Below are 16,588 nucleotides of genomic sequence, written 5' to 3'. Positions count from 1 at the left end.
TTGCATTTTTGGGGAAATGACATTATGAAATAAATGTTTTCTCTAATGCACACAGGACAATTTTTGGCACCCCTTCATTTAATTATCTGCTCATATTTATAAAGAGTGGAGATATTTTTGGCCATTAATGTATACTTCATAAATCTTTTCTATTAACTCTCTACACTTCTGCTCATTTAAATGTTTGTATATGTTTGTGTTTGTATGATTTAACTTCATTAAAAAATTAAAAAACTTCATTAAAAAATTAAAAGCAAAAAAAAAAAAAAAAAACATAATATATTTTATTTCAATATTTTTGTGGAGCCCTGATGACACAAAAGGGCATTCCAGATTCACTGGGTGTGTGAAACTGCCTCATAGACTTCAGAGGGATACTACGTCATGTGGTGTATTTGCAGTGAAGGTGAATATAGCAAATAATAAATTATTATGAAAATGAAATGATAGTTTGCAGTTTTCTTTTCTTATTACTTCCCAAGTTTGCAGAACACATTCTTCAGATTCACTTCCTAAATACATCACAAGACATAATGCGAATCAGAATGGAAATAGCTTTGACTGTACTCTGTCAATCTGGTATGTCTACTTAAACTAATGCCATTGACATGTGGTTTACCATGTGCATCACTTTCATTCATGTTGTTCTGTACTAGATGATTTAAGTGACCTGTGCCACTTTTGTGGGGAGGCATTTAATGACTCTGTAGAAGTTCATTGGGTAACTATGGCTGAACAGTTCTGGATTGTGTAGGGTGCAGTCATGTCAGTATAAAATGGACAGTTGCTTTAAAAATTATATTTTTGTTTAACAGATTTCCTGTGATGGCTGTGGACGATGGTTCCATGCAGAGTGTTTGGGAAATCCATTACCTTGTTTACGTATGTTTTTCTTGTGATCACAATAAATGACACGACACTATCACTTTGTTTTTGTACAGTTCATTTATCCCAATATTTTTCACTTTGGCTAAATAATTGCACCAACCATACGAAAAGCATACATTGGTTTATTACAAATAAACAATTGTGTAGTTATATTGTGATAATCATTTACGAAAATTAACCATGGTTTTTACTACAGTTCAAAAAGCATGGTTACTTTAGTAAAACACTATGGGTTTGTGGTTATATAAAGTTGTTAATTTTAGTTTGTGGTTATATAAAGTTGTTAATTTTAGTAAGTGCTCTATAAACTCATTGTAAAATTTTTATAAAATACAAAAATATAAAACACCCGTGACGTGCCCTAGAGATTTTGTTAAAAAAGCAATAAGAAACAGTACATTTCAAACAATGTTTAAAGTTTAAAAGAAACAAGGCATTTTTGATTAAAAGATGGGAAATCTCACATCTATAAGCATTTTCACGTTTCCGAAAAATACAGTACTTTTTAACCAATTTGCTTCCTGTACATTCAGCTGTTTTTCTTGTTTACATTAGTTCTGAAGTATGTATGGAAACTCGGTAACTAGTAAAATGATTGCGTAAAGGGGAACAGACATTCCGAGGGGAACAGGATTGACCGCTACACCCCCACATGTACCAGGGTCCAGTATGGGTTTTTAATAGGTACTGGACTGGTCCCTTATTATGTTATATTTATACCTTTTATGCTTAATTGTAATTTAATTTATATATTTATTTAAATAATATATTTCATTAAAGTTGATAACCGATAAAAGCAACATAATTTCAGTTTGGTAAATATTCCAGTTTTCAGCATTAACATTCAACTGTTCACTCATCTGTTTAACTGTTCATAACATCACAAAACATGAAGGAAAAAATGTAATTAAAAAACTGTAAAGGTTCAATAGCCTATATCAAACTGCCGTATTGCCATTTTATTACACTTTCAAAAATAAAATAATCAACAACATTAAATACTGCTAATTCAGGTAATGACTGACAATTTAACATAACACTTAAAACAAGCAATGAAAGAAGTCAAACTATTAAAATACTTGGGACTTTAAAAACAACACAAACATTGGTCACTGTTCGGGGGCCTCATTTATAAAACTGAGCATAGGATCCTTACTAAAAGTTTACGTACGCACAAAAGCCAAAAATAGCAAACACCAAAAAATATTCAGATTTATAAAACCATGCATATGCACACCACCAAGCAATGTTCCTTTTATAAATCACGTGAATCTGCCTCATATCCCACCCTGTAAACGCCCATTTTTAACCAAAAATAGTCTATGCAAATCAATTCCTGAATGCTGATTCTCATATTAATGAGACTGGCAATCCATTTTAGTTGGTAAGCTAAATGCGCCCAGCCAATAAACGCCAGCCATTGTCGTAATCCTCCAGCACTACAAGGACGCACCATTACACAAGGGGGCCACCCCAGCATTTATATATTTTACAGCAATTATATCGTACACCTTGCCAAAATCACAACATAAAATGAGAGGTATCACCAAATTAAAATGTTTTCTGCTCCTTTTTCTCCTCTCCTCTACAAGGAGCAGAAATATAAGAAAAAGAATAATTCACTTTAAAAACATAAATAGTAATTTCCTTTTACCTAACAGATTTGCATTAACTTGTACACATGTGAGTAAATATTTATTTTAGTATAACATGCAAACACATGTTTTTTCATGCAGGTTTTCTTATGAACATGATAATTAGGACTATTATGATAATAACATAGAGAGAAATGATTATCCGGGAACATGATGCATTTCCACACTTTGACATTTGTATGGATAACACACAAATGGAAATGATGCTCTTTCCATTTTGGATAATTGCCCCCACAGTGCTCACAGTAACATTCAGCATTCTGGAAATGTGCCTACAACCATTCCCATCAAAATGCTTTTCATTGATAAGACTAAGAAGATCTTAAGAGAGCTCTTTGCTTTTACCCATTATGAAGTCTTTCTTGTGTGCCTCCTGGGTAATGAGAAGCCTTTATAGGCCATCAATTAGGACTAAAGCAGCTGATATCAATTAGTACTGATAGGGGCAGGGTTTCTCTCTCAATACTGACAGATTTTTTTAGTTTTTATTAGTTTTAGTGTTAGTTTTACTCTTTTCATAATTTGGGTTATTTGTCAGAGGCAAGATTCAAAAAGGTCAGAAAAAGAATTGTGTAATAATAATTCAACAAAAACATCATACAATTTTAGAAAATATTCATTCAAAAATAAAACTAGTACATAAAATGTGCATATGGGCACAAATATATAAACAGTCTCAACACTCTGCAGTAAGTGCAAAATTTAATGTGTGCCAGTAAAAAACTTAAAGAGCACACAGACTAAGGTCCGGTTTACATTATAGCATTTGCATTTTAAAATGGCATTTTAAAATGAAAACGATCCTCGTTTATACTGGCATTTTAAAAAGACTCTTCATCCACACTATACACGACCATAAACGCATAAAACATGACCAATCATGTAACTGGGCATGCACATAAAAGTGTAAAATAACTTATCACTCTAATAATAGCTTACCTTTGCGCATTCAATGCAGCCTAGGGGTGTGCGATATTGACAAAAAAATTCATTCCTGGATCCTTTGCTGGCTACTACAACAGACACTATTTTTGAACCTATAAAAATGTGTTTGGGAAAGTCTTATATTGTTATATCTCCCCCCTGCAACATATTAATATGATAATAGGTTAATGTTGATGTTATAAATCGAAGAGAAAGGTCTTTATGATTTAAAAAGGAAGCATTCAATCGTACTAAACAGTAGCGAACTTGAAGCAAAAATAAATTTCAGCAAATACAAACTTCAATCAAACATAATAAGAGGTGAAGTATAACTTTAGCCTACAGAAATGCTTATTGCGTTAATTTTTTAAAGTGTGCGAGGTCCGTGCATGTCCTCCGCTAGCAACACAGAAATAGCAAAAAGCGCAAGCTGCTAAACGAGCATAAAATATTAATGACGTTGATTTTATAGTTTTAATTAATTTATATTCACAAAACTTATCAACAAAACATCGTTAAAAATTAAGAGACAAATTATCTGAAACAAAATTAATTTTAAAGTAGCAAACAAAACTTAAATTAAACTCGAAAATAATCTCTGACCCATTACAATTCTCCCTTCATATTGGCCTTTACAACGCCCTATATGGCGTTTAAAATTACAGTCTATCTTTTGTAATAAGCTAACTAAATTTAAACAAAACATAAACAACATTACAAAAATATTCACACCCAACAATACTCAAACATAAATATAGCTGCAAAGCAGCGATGGCGGGGTCAAGCCAAAAAGGGCACAAAATGAAGTATCAGTAATGACTGTCTTGATTTTAGATCTTAGTTTTCAGTAGATTAAGGCAAAAATAGCAATTTTTCAAATCTTGAGACCACTTGGTGGCGCTGCACCGAAACAATAGATGGTGCCTCGGGTCATGATTGTGATGACACCCACCAAATTTGATATACATATGATTAAGCAATGTTGAGATATAGCCTCAAATGACTTGACCACTGGGGGCACTGCACCGAGACAATAGATGGTGCCTCGGGTCATGATTGTGATGACACCCACCAAATTTGATATACATATGATTAACCAATATTAAGATATAGCCTCAAATGACTTGACCATTGGGGGCACTGCACCAAAACAATAGATGGTGCCTCAGGTCATGATTGTGATGACACCCACCAAATATGGTGTACACACAATAAAGCGATCTGGAGATAAAGCCTCAAATCTCTTAACCACTAGGGGGCACTGAAAAGTTTACAAGGGCTTTCAAAAAATGTTGCTGATGAAATAGGTGGCGCTGTAACAAAACATTCAATGCACCCTCAATTTACATTTACAAGTTGTGAAATATTCACCTATTCATACACTGTCAGCCATGCGAGAGCCATCCAGCTCATTAGGAGCAGTTGGGGTTCTCAATGATACCTCAACACTTGGTCAGGTGGAGCTGGGGTTTGAACCACCAACCTTCCGATTTGTAGACAACCTACACTAACCACTGAACCACTGGAAATAGGCACATTAATATGCAAAACTTTTGCAAAGATATAGCCTCAAATCCATTCCGGCATGCTCGCCATAATATTTGTTGATGCGCTATACAATAACTGATTGGTCTATCAAAATCTTTTTATGACTTTTTGTCTAGAGTCTAGATTGTGTGTACCAAATCCAAGCCAATCAAACAAACGCTGTAGGAAGAGTTTGAAAAGTTGGTATGCTTTGTAATTGAAAATGGCATCCGAAAACGTTTTGGTATCGTTTGACTCGGCATGCCTCAAGGAATCTAACAATAGCAATATCATGATTTTAGACTAAATTTTGCATTATATAAGCAAAAACAGTCACTTTTCAAATCTCGTGACCACTAGGTGGCCCTGTGACAACCCGTTTCATGCACCCTCAGTTCATGACATATAACAGTTGGGGTTAGATGTCTCACTCGTGGACACCTCAAGACTTGGTCAAGTGGAGCTGGGGTTTGAACCACCAACCTTCCGATTTGTAGACAACCTACACTAACCACTGAACCACTGGCAATGCACACATTAATGTGCAAAACTTTTGCGAAGATATGGCCTCAAATCCATAAATTTAATATCAAGTTATAATTAGATATAAGCAAAAATAGCAATTTTTCAAATCTCGTGAAAACTATGTGGCACTGTGACGAAAATGTGCACGCACCCTCATGTCATGACTGCCATCAAAACTATTTTGGCAAAGATACAGCCTCAAATCTGTTTGTTCGCGCTCTACGTAAAATGTTATGACGCGGTATACGGAAACGGATTGGCGAATCGACACGAATTCCATAACTTTTTGCCATTAGTGTCTCTAGATGCTAAACACCCATTCTTTACGCAAATTGGACAAAAGCTCTAGGACGAGTTCGAAAAAGTAGGTTTTACAAACAATTCAAAATATCAAAATAATTAGCATAACGGAAATGACGTCATATGGTGCAATCGAATCGGCATGAGCCAAGGAATCAGAAGAAACAATAATTGCATTTCTATGACGTATGGGTCAGCAGTTACAACCAAAAATGCAAGTGAAAATTTGGACTGTTGGTGGCGCTATCGGGTTTGACAAAGACACTCCAAATTTGGTGTCGGGACTATTTGGAATGTCCTCTTTGAGTGTGCCAAATTTCATAACTTTCCGACAAAAAAAGTTAAAATTCAAAATGGCCGACCCCCAAAATGGCCGACCGAAAACATTTTGGTATCGTTTGACTCGGCATGCCTCAAGGAATCTAACAATAGCACTTTTATAATTTTAGACTCAAGTTTGCAGTAGTTATAAGCAAAAATAGCCATTTTTCAATTCTCGTGAACACTAGGTGGCGCTGTGACGAAACTGGGCATGAACCCTCAGGTCATGACTGCCATCAAAACTACCAAGTGTCGTGTGAATACGTTCAACTTTGGCGAAGATACAGCCTCAAATCCGTTTTTCCGCGCTCTACGTAAAATTCGTTGACGCGGTATACGGAAACGGATTGGCGAATCGACACAAATTCCATAACTTTTTGCCATGAGTGTCTCTAGATGCTACACACCCATTCTTTACGCAAATTGGACAAAAGCTCTAGGACGAGTTCGAAAAAGTAGGTTTTACAAACAATTCAAAATATCGAAATAATTAGCATAACGGAAATGACGTCATATGGTCCAATCGAATCGGCATGAGCCAAGGAATCAGAAGAAACAAGAATTGCGTTTCTATGACGTATGGGTCAGCAGTTATAACCAAAAATGTAAGTGAAAATTTGGACTGTTGGTGGCGCTATTGGGTTTGACATAGACACTCCAAATTTGGTGTGATGACTATTTGGAATGTCCTCTTTGAGTGTGCCAAATTTCATAACTTTCCTACGTACGGTTCTATGGGCTGCCATAGACGCAATGGCAGAAGAAGAAGAATAATAGATAATAATAATAATAAGAAAACTAACAATCCCAATAGGGGTCTCGCCCATTCTGGGCTTGACCCCTAAATCTAAAACAGACATTATCTATAAGGATACATGTTCCAACAATCTAATATAGCATTTGTAATAGCTGGTTGGTAGATGTTTACTATTTTTGGCAAAACCTCAGTTGCAAACCTCCATTTACCTGAATAAAAATAATTTTTACTTTGAAAATGATGCACTGTCACGTTAACATTAGCTGTTCGTTTACATAAGACTCCATCTTTGTTCATTTACACTCCAGCCCAACCCTAGAGTTCTCAAACTAAAACAGGGTCTTCAGCGTTTACGAATGACTCAGTTTATGAGGGTCGAAAACGGTAGCGTACTGTATACTGATTATACAGATACCACAATAGTGTGAACCCAGGTGAGCCCTCGAGCGCATCGGGGATGCATATAGGTAAAATTACAGTGCACAGGTCGGTGAGCTTCCCAAGCGCACCCTAAATGTGTACTGACAATAAATTGCACAGGTGAACACTTGAGTACATCGTGAATGCATATAGATGAATCAGAGTGTTATAGTGCACAGGCCGGCAAGATTCTCAAGCGCGCCGTCATGTGTCCTGATAATAAATTGTGCGCACACAGTAGGGCTGGGAAAAAAATCGATTTGATTTTAAAATCGAGTTGGTAGGTCAAATTGATTCATATTTAAAAATATCTCTCCACCTCTGCAGTATAGCGCAGTACATACAGTGTTTCCCAAACATGGGCTCTACTGGGCATTCCGCCCAGGTAAATTGCGACCCGCCCAGGAAAAAAAATCACTTTACGAATTTCCGTATTTTCCGTAAAACTCGACTGGATGGCCCATGTTTTGTTGAGAGAGCCCGTGAAGATGCACGCGTCATAAACTTCCACAATCATCCAGCGCATCATAAACTCATCATCCAGCGCAGCAAACTGGATCAACTGCAGCACATACTGAAGTAACTGAGCAGCCAGGGGACTACACTGCGACCAAAATGGTCCATATGCTTATGTGCATATGTGTTTATAGCATCCAAGTTGGCTTCATTTTGCGTGCAAGCACATTGTGTCTCTCCCGTTGAGTGTGCGTTCACGTGCTCTTTGTTTCTCAATGAATTGGGTGCGACGCGAAGCAAGCTCTGTGTCACATTGTATCCTTTCATGTTTCTGAACTTGAGCAGAGTTTTACCATTAGAGGTCTTTCTTCCCTGAGAGGACCCATACGGTTCCGGGTTTATATTTGAAATGGTCAGTCTGGTCCGGGTCGGTCCTAGTTTATTACTTTGGGTCCCAAGTATGATTAATATTGTGTGTAAAACCAGAGTTGATCGAAGAACGGCCGCGAGCGCTACCTAAAGCTCGAGTGAAGTTTCAGCGTGCTTCCGGTTTCTATGCTGATAACAACTGGCTCTTGTTGCGACCACGCGCTGCATTTTCTTTATCCCATTTTTTATAATCTTACTATTAATAGACCATATCTTTTCTAAAATCTAAAAAGGTTGCACAGAGATTGTAGCAAAAAGCAGTGCTAATGTCAAGCCCATTGCACTGAACGAGCAAAGCTAAAGCTGACTCAGGATACAAAAAACGCTAAGCTGTAATGTAAAGCCTGTCATCGGGACAGCAAGTAGACTTTTAAATCTGAAATAATGAGTGGATTAAGCTTTTTTAATCGGCAAAAGAGAAATAGAAAGCAGAAGCAGTAAAAGTGCCTATCTCTAGAAATTATTACCATTATAACATCAGTTACATTTATAATCTATAGACCTATAGTCTATTAATATACTGTACATAGTATTGTATATATTGAGTTTGATAAAAGGGGTCATCAAATTACTTCATATATTTTTTGTCGGTGGATTATAATGATTGCCCTTTTCACCAGCTACCACCACAAGTAAATTTCAGATCTGTGGGAAACACTGACATACATTTTGCATTCGCCAAATCTTCATTCCTTCCCAATTTTTTGTTGATGCATTTTAATTAAATATAATAAATATATTTTAAAAATATATACAGTTTGCAATTATTTAGTTTTAAATGGGGTCAGGGAAAAAAATCGAATCGAATCGTAAATCGAGTTTTTTATAAAAAAATCTAAGATTTTTTTATGGGGACGAATCGCTCAGCCCTAGCACACAGGTGAACCCTTCAGTGCACCGTGAATGCGTATAGATAAATCAGTGCACAGAATGCGCCCTGAATGTGTACAGATATGATTGATGAACGTAACGGTGGGTACCCAACGCACCGTGAACGTACACAGATGAACAACAACAGTGTGTATGTGTCACTAATGGATAACACAGCCGGTGAGCTTCTCCAAGCGCATCTTTAGTGTATACCGAAATCTTATAGCGTGCATAGGTGAGCTTCTCTAAGCGCACGGTGGACGCATATAATTAAAACCATATCGTGCATACAGGTAAGCTTACGGGCGCACCTTTTAATGCAACAAACCCAAGTAGCGCGCAAGGCAGGAATGTCGAAGCTGTAAAATTGACAACGTGGACGGCAAGGACCAGCCGGCTGTGTCACAAATGTCAAAATGAGAAACCTCTAAGACAATGCCCGAGATAAAGCTAATCCACACATGGAGTAGGTTTAACCACGAGTGAGCATTATTTGTTAAGGGAGGTGATAACTTCAACGATCCATAAATAACCTGTGTTGACAGGTGCGCTAGTGAGTGATCTGTGAAGCAGACGAACAGCAGGACCTTGGACAGTTCCAGAGCGCTGTGCCTCAGGCACCATCCGCATCTGAGAAATGACAGGCTTGTAAATTAAATGAATGGCCGGCCGTAAAAGCGTGGTTCGCTGTTATCGCCGCCGTCCGAATCTGAGAAATGACAGGCTTGTGAATTAAATGAATGGCCGGCCGTAAAAGCGTGGTTCGCTGTTATCGCCGCCACAGATATTAGCATAGGGGGAAAGAGCCGCCGTGCACGAGCCTCACCACAATTTGCGGGGGTTTAGACTTTTCGCCGTCACCAGACAAGGATAGATCAGACTTTGCATAAGGACGCCTCGTGAAAGGGGTCCTAGCAGCTCGTGTCAACGTGTCATAAGGCATGTAGGCCGTGTCTCACGGATGCAATCTCCACACGCCCGTCGTAACGGGGGAATATGTCTGCACCTTGGTGGTTTAAGCACGAGATGCGTATCACTCTGATTTAACATAGCTTATAAAAGCGATGCAATGAGCTTATAAAGGAGATGACTCGTCAGCTTGTACAGGGGCGAGATCTCAGCCTGGCTCGGTGAATAATGAAAACCACCCTAGTTTGCTCGACCGTATTATCACAATAACACGGTCGAGAGTGCTGCAGTGCTAAAATCATCCCCTTAAATGGACTGTATGTACAGTACAAGGTGATTGATATGAGACAAACGGGCGTTCCACGCGCCGAAGGCTGATTGCCGTCGCAAGGCGGGTCCAACCCAAATATGGCCGAAAAACGTCATAAACCGCTTGGCTATAAATTTTTGAGTGGCCGTCTGGAGAGGGCGTGATTCAAACGCTTGGAGCCATGAAAAGGTCTGAGGCTGCCGTCTCTCTAGGAAGAGAAAATAACAGCCGTAAGACCGTGCTCGCTTGCACTGTCAGTATCGTAGCGGATAAACTGAGGTGGGCTGCGAGCGAATTTCAGCGAGAATGCGTCTGAATTATTGTTTAGAATCCAGCCCAGTGTCCCGGGAATAGATCGCCAAATCGGGGTTTTACGACGAGCGTCGATACAATTATGGACGGCGGGCCATGTGTGCTTATATTGACTGCTTGTCGGTAAGGCAAAAAAGTGTTTAGAGACACCGTACAGCCGTGGGGTGTCAATACACAGTATAGTAAGCACGGAAATTGCTCTTGGAGAGGAATTCAATACCGTTTGCCACTACAGTGAGGTCGCATAACCGACAGTATTACATGTGAATGTTTCTGGATAAACAGAGCACACAAAAAACATTTCAGGGCAGTCCAGCCAAGGCGCGACTTAACCCTTCCTCTCCCAGACAGTCTGTTCTCTGTCGACGCAGCTATGCTGCGAGTAAGACCAGAGCTTGGCTGTTCAGGTGCACGAGCCTCTGTAGTGACGGTGACCAGAGCGGCTCACAGAGCAGAGCAGTATGTCTAGGTGGTTTGATTTCCGACTGAACCCATACACAGAGAGGAAGTCTGCTGTGAGGCCCGCGGTTTTGCCGTTTATTAAAAGGGCAGCAAAACCGGGATATATAAGAAATGTACCAATATTCAGCGCACTGATATAGGACAGGACTGAATAAGGGGAGGTGTTCGGGCCTCAGCATATTATCAAACAAATTCGTTCTGCCTCTGATTCCGTCTAAGCCAGAGAGAAATGACAGGGCAGACAAACAGAGTGAGCTCTATCGAAGTGAGACAGACTCAGGCCGGTTAGGCTCTTATAATAAGTGTTCTTAGTGCTCCAATAACGGCGTGTTCGCCCTATTCAACAGACGAATGAGATTGCGCTGCTCCAGGAGGGGAGGGGCATGAAGCTCTGTAATCGTTGAACACTAGACAGCTGCACTTTAGAGGCAAGGAATCGTAAGACTCGGAAAGAATTCATTGGAGTGTGCCAGAGATCTTGCTGCTGACTGTGTGAGGAGCGAGGGACTCTGTGAGTGTAAAGCATGAACAGTTGCGTTGTAACAGAAAACAGGGGGGAATAGCCCGTGTGTGCTTGTCCATGCATCCATCTTAGTCTCATGGCTCACCGCTTGCTCGTCCCATCGAGAGAGGAACAGCATGGGGAGCACGAAACAGATAGAACAACCGTGCATATGGGAGCGGTTTCGGCATGGGAGGTCCCAGATCGGCTACCTGCTCGGAGGCTATCTTCAGTTCTCAGCTGGAAAGCGGCAGGGGAAGACACTAGATCTGGATTTTGCCAGCTTCGGTTCTCAGCCGGAAAACGGCAGGGGAAGACGCTAGGCCTGGATTCCGCTGCAGGGCTTGTGTCGAAGGCGAGTAAGGCTTCTTCTTCTTCGGAGCAGCGAGAGGTTTGCGCTGAAGGAGAAAATTAATGAGCTCTTAACACTTGATCCCGGACTTATATAAGAACATGTGCCACACCGCGCACGGGCTCAAACGTCATTGGTCTGTATTTTCTACAGACGTTAACCAATAGGCTTCAATCGCGGAGTAAACAGGAGTTTCCCCCATAGCGTCAGCAACTGACGCAATGCGAAGTGAACCGTATTAAAAGGGAACCACATATGGACTGACTGTCTGTTCTCCACCAAACGGTGATTTACTCATAAAACCTTTTAAAGGTTATGTTACCACATACGCACAACCGGCGCAACGTCATAGAATACGCGAAAGATACATTAACACATTTAATTTGGTCAATATAAAAACATGTCCCTTTCAATTCACAGCATCAAATTTGTGTAACAACGCTCCCCATTGGCCAGAGGTGTCTTACCTGGACATTTATTCGTACCTCATCGAGTCAACAGGGAAGCCAGTGAATGATTTTACTTCGTATTTGAAAGTTATTTTGTATTTATATATTATGTCTTTATATTTACAGTACTGAGTGCATTTTTTCGTCCAGCCATACAACTAACTGGCTTAGTGATTTTCCAGCAATTACTGGATAGCGCTGTTACACAAATTTGAATCTGGGAGAATGAAAGGGACATGTTTTTATATTGACCAAATTAAATGTGTTAATGTATCGTTCGCGCTCTATGGCAGGCAGGGTGGACAGCTAGTTAATCGACATGTTTAATTTGAATGATTTTTCAAGTTATTTACGCCTGCCGGCTGTGTACAAACGTTGCTTTGTTCCGCTATTTTGTATAGAAGTCTATGAGAAGCCTAGTTTGTTTTCCCCAAAAAGGGGCGGTGACGAAATTTACAGTCAAATTTTCGGATGTGCCGGTAGTCCGTATTTATTCATTTATTTATTTATTAATTATGTTGTGAGTACACCACAATAATTCATATTTATGCGTGATTTTCACAGTTTAGTTAAAGTTTTATTCATATTTTTGTGTTTTCTCACAGGTAAGTAATATAAACATTTTCAAAGCAGTTTTTTATTTTAAACATTGAAGAGGCTAACTGACTATCCTCCACCAACAGTAATTAACACAACAAAAACGAAAGCAATGTTACTACAAGTGGAGCTATTAATTTACTCATTATACTGCGAGTACTCCACAGTTTTATCAGTTAAAAATTAATATTTGTGTCTTTTTCACAGCTTGGCATACACAAATTTGGCCCTGTGTAATTTGGCAATGTCATAAGAAAAGTCTATGTGTTCAAAATTTTTAAACGTTGTTTGGATTAGGGAACAGCACACTGATTTTGTTGTAAACTATTCCTGTTTGGACAGTATTATAAAGTCATAATGAATGGTTGATATATTTCATGAGGAAAATGTAAATCTAATATTAGTTTTAATGTTTGGACGGAACAGCACACCTCTGTTTTATGCCTAAAACCTCTTGTAAAATAAATGATTGTTCAATAAATTGTGTCATCATTTTATCCTTGACTGTCATCATTTATACTAATGTTTTTCTGATCTTATGTAACTGTATTAATTTGAGTTTAATCAACTTAAACTATTTAAAACAATCGGTTCCTCAAACCATTTAGCTATGTAGTTGTGTGGACTTAATAATATTTATTAAGTGAACTTAAACCAATTGAGTGGCATAAACTTAAAATCTTTAACCTCCTAATATCTGAGCTTTGGTTTGTCTTTTTTTCAGATATATTCCAGCTATTTTTGGGTTAGGAAGAACCAATAACAATAATAACCAAATATTTTTCTTTAAACATGAAGCAGTGTAATTGTCCACATTTGTATACAACAGGTTCCAGTTTACCCAGAATTAAGTATTATGGTGCAAAAAAAGTGTCCAGGTCTTAGGAGGTTAACTCTTTCCCGCCATTGATGAGTTATCTCGTCAATTAAAAGAAAGCATTTGCATAATAAAAACGTTCCTACCCAATTTATAAAAAAACTGAAGCAAAAACTTCTTAAAAAAAGCTTCTGAAGCTAAAAGTCGTCTTAATTTTAGGAGACCCCGACAGGTGTTCTAATTCAAACTAACAGAAAAGGCGAGTTATATCTCTGTCAAATAATGGCGCTACATGTATTAATAGTTAAAAATGAAGAACGGCGATTTTTAAATGACAGAAAGACTGTTGCAAGACCCTGAGGATGTTACAGTAATTACAGGCTGCCATGAAACATAATATTATAGTTAGTGCAGGAATTGCAACCAATGTTACAGAGAACAACAAAGCGTCACAGAGCATTACCTGTAATAATGCAAGTGATTAATGACTTTCCAAAGGCGATTTCCAAAGTGAAGTAGTTTCTATAGCAAAAATGCTTGGTTTGCCTAAATATCTAACGGAAGTGACAAAGGCAATCAGTGCTTTAGTACCTACCTATATTAGGTGTCCAAGGGGAGGAGGGGCTTTCCACTATCAAGACTAGCAAAATCCCAGGTGTTATAGGACTAGTGGAGGGGTCACTCTTTCCATTGAAGGCCCATAGTTGCAAAGATGAGGCAGCATATGTCTGCCAAAAAGGGTATCATGGTCTCAGGCCATAGGGCCCCATTCTCCAAATCTTACCCTGGAGGTCCGGAGCACTGCAGAGTTTAGCTCCAACCCTGATATCCTTTCAGGAAAACCCTTCCTCTTGTGCTCAATGAGCAAACACCAGCAGAAATACGGCATGGCAGACGCAGACCTTAAATTAAAAAAACTCTTATACATCATACTATACAATACAAGCAGTAATTTATTCTGCTTATTATATTTTATTCTCCTTACAGATACAACCAGGCACATTAAAAGATGTAAGTCCAGGCAGGAGAGCCTCTTTGGAGTTTGGAAGAGCAGGTATTTCTAAATACTATATTAATATTAAGATTATTTCACGTAACCAGACAAATAAAATGGCTTTAGTGAAGAAAAAAAACATGTTTTTTCTTTTTAGATGGCTACTTCCAATATTCCCCAGAGAAGGTTGCTCTTTTTATCAAAGCCACAGCTGTCTTGCCACAACATGTGCAGAATGGCAAACTTCCCTGACCCATAAGTGGATGTAGGGGAGAAGGATAAAGCAATACTTTCACCACAAGGACCTAACCCTGGGCTCCACATACATGAGGAATCAGCTTATTCAAGGATTTTTTTGCAAATAAGAAACAACTGTAGAATTCTCAAAATAAAATGAAAAAAAGTTCCTGTCTCCACCTTTTGCACAACTGTGACCCTTCCTGTTCCAGTCTCTCTCTCTTTCTAATTGTAATATTTCCTTCTCCAAGGCCACTCTCTCCCTGAACAGATCAAGTTTCTATATTCCCTTTCTATCTCAAGTAACTGTGAAGCCTTTTTGCTGTAAAACATAAATAACTACAGATTACATTACATTTAGCAGACACTTTTATCCAAAGAAACTTACAAATGAGATAAACAATGGAAGCAATCACATCAGGACAGCACTGCATAACTGCTCTGAATCTAGTTTAGGTTAACATAATGCAGTACATCATGCCTTTCTTATAGTTTTACAATTACGTACAGACAAGTTTGAAATAAACGCATATCAACATACATTGAAGTAAAGTTACTTACGTTAAAAAATATTATATTTTGGACTCACTACCCTTGTATTTTGTTATTTTGGAATGTTACAATTGGGGGCTCGTCCTAAAATGTTTTATAATTTAGAAGGGATGCACCGAATCCAGATTTTTTGGGTTCGGCCGAATACCGAATCCTATTCGCATCCTTATTCCATTAACACAGTAAAACACATTAATGAAGTAAACAACGTCCACAGCAGTGTATTTTTCATTTAATTTAATTTTAACTGTAAAAAAAGGATAGACAACATTATGCCAGGATGAGTGGGAAAAACTATTTTGACAATTACCATAAGCCTATGCATAATAAAAGCGATGCGGTGCCCCTAATGCCCCGCGAAATGTAAAGCGCCCCTAAGGCTAACCGAAAGAAAAAGCTTATCTCCACGTCAGCACTCGATGTGTGTAATCAACGGCCGCGTGACTTCGACCAGCGTAGTGCAAGCCTAGGGTTTGGTTCGGTGGGAAAAAAATCTAGGATTCGTCCGAACCCGAACCCCATCAAAAAGCCCAGTATTCGACCGAATCCTGGATTCGGTGCATCCCTATAGTTAAGTAGGATCCAGCTTTCAGTTAGAAAATTTTTCCCTTGTTGAATTTGCGCTAGAATACGTTTGGAACCCCCATTCTGGCCCGAAACCATGAAAATACCTACTTTCACTAAAAGGGCTGTTTTTACTAAACCATTTATAGTATAAGCATAACTGTGGTATCATTAGATAGAAGACACTTTGAGCTTCGTTTTCCATGTTTCAAAATTATTTTAAGATTAAAAAAAAAAAGTTAGAGAGGCTGAAGTACATTGTAATAAATTTTTTTTTGCATAACATCTTTTTTAACACTAAAAATCTTAATGATAAATATATGTGTGAAACCTATAAATGCAATGAGGCCAAAGCCACAAGTCGAAAGAAGTTATATTTCACGTTTGAAGTCAATAGACCCAAAAATGAGGTTCTTGCAAGAGTTTTTGTAAGACTAGTGCCTTTTCTAAGTGCCAGTC

General features: G+C 38.5%; 1 long non-coding RNA gene across 1 annotated transcript; it reads left to right on the top strand.

The window, feature by feature from the left end:
* Nucleotides 1-348: 348 nt before the first annotated feature.
* Nucleotides 349-885, top strand: LOC135767261 (uncharacterized). Its single transcript, XR_010541987.1, has 3 exons — nucleotides 349-406; nucleotides 451-579; nucleotides 816-885. It is a non-coding gene; the product is annotated as an uncharacterized lncRNA (long non-coding RNA).
* Nucleotides 886-16,588: the final 15,703 nt, after the last annotated feature.

Source organism: Paramisgurnus dabryanus, chromosome 6 (genome assembly GCF_030506205.2).
Source record: "Paramisgurnus dabryanus chromosome 6, PD_genome_1.1, whole genome shotgun sequence".
NCBI classification, from domain to species: Eukaryota; Metazoa; Chordata; class Actinopteri; order Cypriniformes; family Cobitidae; genus Paramisgurnus; species Paramisgurnus dabryanus.
Note: the sequence above shows the minus strand (reverse complement) of the source record. Positions and strands in the feature narration are given on the sequence as shown.